General features: G+C 32.6%; 1 non-coding gene across 1 annotated transcript; it reads right to left on the bottom strand.

The window, feature by feature from the left end:
- On the bottom strand, nt 1-195 carry LOC121226084 (U2 spliceosomal RNA). Its single transcript, XR_005923981.1, has one exon. It is a non-coding gene; the product is annotated as a U2 spliceosomal RNA (small nuclear RNA).
- Nucleotides 196-8,362: the final 8,167 nt, after the last annotated feature.

Raw genomic sequence — 8,362 nt, 5'->3', positions numbered from 1 at the left:
ATGGGGTGCGCCAGGCCCAAACCATAGTGCAACGCACGGGCGACGCTCTAGAGCCCCAGTAGCTAGCTACTGTGATGAACCCCCCCCTCAAAAAATAAATTTAATATCATGTGGGCCAATGGCCCACGTATCAGATATTAAACTGATAAGAACAGATACTACACTTGATCTTAGCCAAAAGGCCGAGAAAGGTATGCTTTGTGTTGTCCAAGCCGGCTTCTTTTATAGCTGCTGCTCGCCTCGTTGCTTTGTATCTTCAGGATGTGGGATTTAGACGATGTATTGTTTGTAAGCTGCTTCTAAAAGCTAATGGCGAACAACTTGGATTATACTGGCAATTTTCATATGGGACAAATCTCTTCCTTCCATTTCTGGTTCGAGCATTTTTAACTTCATAAGGTATATGGTGAAGAAAATAAGAGAATTCAACAGAAGAAAGATGTACATAAGCAAACGGTGGACTTATGAGTTTATATGAAAAGCAAGAACTAAGAGTGACGTTTTTCTTTCAAGTCTCAAGCGTCCAGTTAGTATATGTACATCTATTGCTAACTTCATGTGCTTTTCTATCGCAGCTCGTTTATAGCGGAAATTTGTAGGCATTATAGCTGGCATGGTTGGTGTGTGATGTTGTGTAACTATGCAGGATGCTGTAGAGGTTGGTGCAGGTGGCTTAGCCACTTTTTAAATGACAAAAAAATTATATTAGATTATAAAAATTGTAAAAAAAACAAATTTGGAAAAATATTAAAATTACTAAAATATTTAAAAAATATAAAAAAATTTACGAAAAAATTGTAAAAATTATTTTAAAATGACAATACTGTAGAAAATGGCAAGTCTAGAGATAATCAAGTTAAGCTACTTCGAATGCATTTAGAGCAACAAATTTTGCACCATAGAATGCATGAAAACCCGATAATCTATGTAGCTTAAGTTTCCTATTCGGTCAAAGATCACTCCATGAAGTGCAACGGTGGGATTCTATTCCAAGTTTCAAAGCTAACGAGCACAAACCCACTAAAATAGAATAGGTTCTATATTTTTAAATATTTTTTCATATTTTTATATTTTTTTGTAATTTCTATTTTTATTATTTTATTAATTTTATTAATTTTTTACAGCTTTAGTAATTTCTATCATTTTTGTGGCATTTATAAAATTTTTATAGTTTTCTATTTTTTATATTTGTTTGCACTTTTAAATATTTTTATACTAGTTTCTATCTCGTGCATCACGTTCTATAATTAAATTATATTAAATTAATTTATATTAATATTATTGTTAATTTTAAAATATTTACAAATAATATAAATAAAGAAACAAAATAATTGAAAAATAACATATTAAAAATAATTTTTGTTATTATTATACTTTTGTGCATGTGTCACGGGACTAGAACTTTAGTTTAGCAAACCGTGCGGCCTTAGGCAATTTCTTTGCTTCAAATCTGCCTAAGTCAACTTAACTCTTGAAAATGAGAATTCACAAAGGAAATTCTCTGAGGCACCAAAATAAAACAAAAGCCACTCAAAGACAAATGAACTTGAATAAAATAGAAAAGTCACAAGAAAGTAATGCACACCAAATGTTTGAGTAAATGCTCTCAAATATATTTTTTAACTCAAGAATAAAGTACAATGGGATGAAGTGATTACAAATGAGGGGAAGGTCTTTATTTATAGTTGAGCTCCCACTGATCCAACGGTATAGATTGAATTATATCAACGGTTGAGATTAGTGTCTATCTACAAGATGAGAGTCATAAAGGATTTGAACTCTATACAATCTTATCCATTAAGATTTACATTAACCATGGTAACTCAACTTTTATTAGTGTTTCATTGGGCCACCAAGGCTTTAAGTAGATGGGCTTCACCATTCCACGAATCAGGCCAGTTTAGCTGAGCAAATGATCCCATTTCATCAATTGACCTCCATGGGACATTCTGTGCACGTTCGTCACGGGCTTTGATTCGTGACCCGTAACAATCTCCCCCACCCATTCTCGTGATCTCTTCGTCGTATCCTTGGAATGACACTAATTTGACTTGTAACACTCTATACCCGACCCGATCACTAAGCCCAGGTACGAAATGTCACAATTAAATCGTTATGTAACAAATTTCCAATTGATTTAATTCTCCGCTAAACTCAATGTTACGTTCACATGCAATTTAACCCAATCAATTAATTAACCAAAGCACTTTCATAAATGAACATCGTATTAATTTCTTACTATACCACTACAACAAAATAGGCCTACGACGACACTTTTTTTACTTAAGACGACACAAAAAAAGTTAGCATAGGCCATCTTGACGATTCTCTCTACGCTTCCAAAATCGTTGTTGTTAGCACGATTGGCATAGGTACCGCAACGCTTTAGAAAAAGCATCAGCATAATTCAACATAGGCCAACCTTTATTGAAGGGTTGGCAAAGACCTAGTCAAGGCCAACCTTTGAAAAAGGATATGAGGAAATAGGCGACCTAAAAAGGGTTGGAATAAAGCATTCATATACTGACTTTTAAAGAGTTGAGATAGACCACTCTATGCCAACCTTAAAAATGTTAGGATAGACTTTGTCTACGCCAACACTTTACATAGTTGGCTTAGGTCCCATGTTTTTTACGACTTTTTTCTCGACTTTTGAAGAGCCTATTTTGGTGAAATATGAGAAAATTTGTATGTGTTAGGTTTGTACAAGTTGGAGATGATATTAATTGAACAAGTAATTAACATAAACTGATCATATTAATACAAAATTACCACTGAATAATGCACTTATTAGTTTATATACAAAATCCTAATAGAAGCAGTCAACACGTGAGAACATGCTGTCAGCTCGTTGTCCATTATATCACTAGGTAATTGCATTCAGTGAATGTGTTGCCAACATGTTGTCAACCTATTCCCCATGACATCAAAAAATTCTGGGACAATTGCATTCATCAGCTGCTATAACATATATATACACACATAATATGCAGTAAGCCTTATCCATCATCATTCGAACTGAATGCCTCATCATCAGGTCTTCTGGTTTGAAATTCAATTGCATTAACAAGTGCAAAAATAACAATGTAACTTTTCTATTTAAATGAGTTAGATGAGAAACAACATGAACACGTGGAAAGAATATTTCAGTAATAGCCAAAAAATCATAAGTTGAAGCTAAATCAAAATTTTCATCAATACAACCTTTAATTATTGGTTGAGCAAACAATGAAGATGTCAAATAAGAAACTAACATTCAGTTACAACACAAACCAATAGCCAAATAACAACAATCAATCTATATTAAACCATCAGCAACAATCTAGTTCTATTAGTAAGTATTTCACTTACTTGACGTGTAACGCCCTGATTTATTTAACTTTGTTTCTATGGATTTTGTCATAAATGAGTGTCTACTTCAGTGGTTAAGTGTTTTGATTGTGTGCTTAAGGTCTTGGGTTTAAGTCCCACTTTTACAAAATATGTTATTTTTGGTCTTAGCCTTATCCCTTTTAGGTGGGCTTATGTTATATTCTTGGTAAACTCATATCAGAATAAGCCTGCTGGTTTGAGTGCTATGGTGTTAGCTTGCCCTGAGGTTTCGTGTTCAAATCCTCGTATGAGCGTGAATGATAATTTTTATTTCGGTTGGCTGATAAGAGGTTCTGTGGGACTGAAGATGATAGTAGGTCAAATTCTGGGGGATAAGGTTGTTAGTGGGATAATAAGGGGAGTTAGGATTGGGTGTTAAAATTTTGTTTAATTTTTTATTTAATTTTTTCCCAAAACTCCTCCCCTTTCTGACGTTCTGGTTTTTCCCCTCTGTCAAAATTTATTTTTCTCTTCTTCTTGGTCTTTGTCATATTTTTCTCTCAAATCGCGGTGTTTTGGATTTCTGGTCTCTTCGTGCAGCTTGGTAAGTAGAGATAGTGGGGCTCTGCACGAGTTAGGGGTAACTTTTTAAGCTGTTCTAAATCAATTTTGTCCTTTTCGCTAATGTTGTTTTTGGGTTGTTGGCAGCGAATCGTGAGGAACGAAACTCTCTTCCTATGGAATCCTAGTATTGGAATCATTCCGAAAGTTGGGTAAGCAATGAACACTTGAGTTTCACTGTAGTCTATTCCTTTAATTTGGTTTAATTAAGGACTAAAGACTGATTTTGAGGCGTGTCATGTCGATTTTTAAGTTCTAGTGTCTTGGGATTGTTTTCGCATAAAAAATGAATCAGGTGTATAACGAAAACACAAGAAAACAACGTTCGGTGAAAGCCCATAAACTGGCCTGTCGACGCCACACGAGCGTGTGCTCAACCGTGTAGTCAGTCGTGTGTAACACATGGTCGTGTGTCACACGAGCTAGGTCGATTTGGGTGTGTGAGCCGCACGGACAAGGCCAATTTGGGCATGTGGGCCCAAATTTTTAAAATTTTCCCTAGGGTCACATACGTTGTTCCGATCGACTGTGGGCCTTTCGTAGGCTCAGTTTAGGAAAACTGATATGTATGTTTGACTATTTTGTATAAACATGTATGATATCTGTATACAAGCATGGGGGTCATGTTAACTCTGTTATATCTGTATATCAGTATTCTGTATCTGTATATGGGGTGGGATTTTTATATTTGGAAGAAGTGTTCTATGAGGTGACATTTCACCGATATATTGGCAGCTTGGCTGCAAACTATTCTAATAAGTGTCATAAAGACACTATGTGGTGTGTAGGGATGGATGGGTGTTTCATACCCCACATGGTATATTGGGATGGTCGGAAATGGTGTGTAGAGGATGGGGGTAGGACTTTGCATATCTGTATGTTTTATACCCCACATAAGGACTTATTTTCGCTTCTGTTCTGATATTCTAAGAAATCTGAGTTTATGTGTATGTATGAAACTGTTTAGTTACACACTGAGTTTTTGACAACTCACATTTGTTTGATTGTTCTGTTCAGGTAATCCTTAAATATAGGCGGGTTGGTACGACGGAGGCTCAGCGGTTTTTCTTTGAGAGTTTTGTAATTTTGGGACTCTCTGGACTGTTGTTTATAATTTTGGTTTTGGATGCGTTTAGATTTTTAAACTAGGATGTTTGGCAAACTACGGCTTTATGCAAACCAATGTTTTTGAAAATACAAGCTCAATTTTCAACTATAATGGCTTATAAACTTCCGCTGCAAATTTATGCTTTACTTAAAAGGGCAATAAATGATGGTTTCATTAAAGTGAATAATAATAAATTTTCCGAAAAGGTCGACTCTTTTAGAACAATTAATACAAGAAGTTTTAATATGAAAGTTTTGTTTTAAAGCCCTTCTTCGTAACATTTCTAGATTTCGCCATAACGTCTAGGTCGGGTTTGAGGTGTTACATGACGTTCCTTTTGTCATTCATTCGTTGAAGAGAGCCTTATACTCCTTCTCACGAGCATCCATCATAAGCGCTTTTCAACAACCTGTTTCTTCCCTTAGATAAAGTGACTTTCTTTAAAAGAATGCATTCATATTTAAAGCTTCTCACTTTCAATTGTTTTGCAACATATTATTATACAATAAAGGGTCCGGTCTATTATTTTTTAGAACATGATTAATACCTTGGGTTGAAAGTCATTTTGCGAACATAGATGCAATATTTAGTTCTGTGACAAATCCAAATATGGAGCCAATGATGAAAAGTCTGTCATCAACTTTTAAGCAGTCAAGGTTTTTTTAGAGGTAGGCTGCTCCAACACAATCCAGAATAACATCAACATATGCTATTAATGGTGGAAAATAAAAGTTCACTTCTTTTCAATGTTAAAGAGCTCTAACAAAGTCGATTTTAAACACAAACCCTAAACGCTTAAAACAAAAAAAAATGATCACCAAAAATTAAGAAGAAAAAATACTTCAAATGGTTCTTCTAGTTAAGCTTAGATATATAAAATAAAATTATGTATAGATATTCAATGGAAATTGTATTTTAAGAAAAACCTAGATAGATTTTCTAATGGAATTCACAAGTTAAGAATGTAGTACAATCAATAGAACAAAAAAATTTTGGTTAAAGGAAGAAGGGATTAATTAAAGCTGTAAAAATGGGAACAAAAAACAAAAAAAGTTCAAAAAACCCTAAAAGGATTAACAGAACAAAAAAAGAATTTACCTGATGAAACAAGTACAACCTAGAGAAAAAGGGTGAGAAACAACCCACAAGGAAATGAATAAACCCAGAGAATGATGAAGAACAGAAGAAGACTGAAAAAGGAATAAGGGTTTGATACTTTGATTTAGGTATTTTCATTTGGGAAATGGCGTCGGGGGGTTTGATTTTGGGAGAAGAAATGAAATGAGATTTGATTTGGGGAAAATGGGGGAAAGTAAAAGCCAAAAGGGTTTTTTTGGGGGGGGAATGAAAAATAATAATAAATAATAATATAACTTTAAATTTTATATTATTAAAATAATTTATTCGGTTTATTTGAATTATTCAAGTTATTCGAATTCGAAAATTCAACTCGATTCGAACTAGAAACTCAACAAAAATTCGAATTGATTCAATTAACTCAAATAACTCGATTCGAACAACTCGAAATTCAAACTTTCTTATTTTATTTTTTCGAATCGAATCGAATTTTGCTCACCCCTATTGGTGATTGTGTCATTCTGGAAGGGTATTTTTGAAAATATTAAATTAAATTTTTAATGATTTATTATGATTGAATTTTAAATTTAATCTTTGTGTTTAATTGGATATGGTTTTTTATAATATTATTAATTAATTTACATTATGAGCATTGTTAATTAATTTATTAAAGAAGCAAAGAATTGATTTAATAAATAAAACAACCAGCAATCGAATCAAAGAAGCAAAGAATCGATTTAAAACAACAATAATGAATATTAATCAATTTGTTACAAATATTAATCAATTCTAAAACAATCGATTCAAAGAAGTAAAGAATCGATTTAAAATATTTGCCAACGAAAACTAAAAGTTGGGATAGGTTAACATTTTCCCAACTCTTCCTAAAAAGTCGAGATATGATTAAATTTATTAATCTTTTTGGGGATGAATCTTTTCGAGGAAAAAGAGATTGATACATTCACGAATGGGGTGAAATTTATTAAATTTCCTTCACCGAAGCAGCCAATTTTTAAGTTTAGGAAATCAACAGACTTGCGACATCTTTTTGGATGGGATTTAGGCATTTATAGGCTGAGATGTCTCATGACGTTCGAAGATCTATCTCTTAGCTTCGAAACACACTTTGAATCACTCGATTTCAAGTTTGGGAGCTCAAGTTATAACCATTTTAGTGAAGAATGCACGAGTAAAATTTCTGGACGAGATTATAACGAAAATTACAAGTTTCGGGCTATTAATTCGAATTTATATCATATTGAGTTCGGGTTTTGGGCTAAATTTTTTTATATATGAGCCAAATATTGTATTTATCAACTCTTATTTTTTTATTATTCCGAACTTTAATAATTATTAAATAGTTTAAGTTATTTACAAGTTTTATGTCAACAAGAAAGTTTAGTTTAAAACTACTTCTTGTTTAGATTAATTAGAGTTTAGTGTACTTAAGAGTTTTACTTAGATTTATTTAGCTAGCATATATATAGGTCTTTGCATTGTACACAAATCACACAATTGATTATTATTCAACTTTTTTTTTGAGTTAATAAATTCTTTTTGAGTTTTCTTTTCAAGAATTTCTCTTAAGGTTTTTTTTAGAAGAGTTTTAATAATCTTTTCATATTGTGTGATCATCTTCAAACTTTTTCTTGCCAATTTTTCTTTCTTGGAGAGGAAATTAGAGCCGCTTAAAGAGAGTTCTGGATTATTCTTGTTCCCAATGCTTCTCAAGACTTCTACATGCCACGTTCTATATTTTCCATCTATCTTCTTTCTTTTCTTCTTTATTATTCTAATATTTGATCTCATTATTCTATTTTATTCATACTGATTATTTATTTTTAATTGTTTTCTTCATTTTTTTATCTGACTTGGATTCATTTGCATTTCAAGTTGTTTTAAAATCCAAGTTTCTTTCAGAACGTCTAGAGACCTAAATCAAATTCGCAACTTGAACAAACATTACGATCCACTTTCACACTTGTGCCTTATCATTTGGTATGATATTTGGGCATTTTTTCGTGTTTATGGTTGATTTCTAAACTGATTTCTATTGTAAAACAACCTATAAGCAGTTTTTACCCATAATTTTCTTCAAAAAAAATATTTTTCAGTGGGTAAACATTTTTCAATTGATCTGAAATTTTACGTATTGATTCTTAGCACCCTTTTAAAATATAAAAAAATATTTTCCACAAAAAAATGATCGAAAAAGTGGAAAAATAGAAAATTACGAAAAAAAAG

The sequence above is a fragment of the Gossypium hirsutum genome, chromosome D13 (genome assembly GCF_007990345.1).
Source record: "Gossypium hirsutum isolate 1008001.06 chromosome D13, Gossypium_hirsutum_v2.1, whole genome shotgun sequence".
Lineage (NCBI taxonomy): Eukaryota > Viridiplantae > Streptophyta > Magnoliopsida > Malvales > Malvaceae > Gossypium > Gossypium hirsutum.
This window is presented reverse-complemented; position numbering and strand designations above follow the sequence as displayed.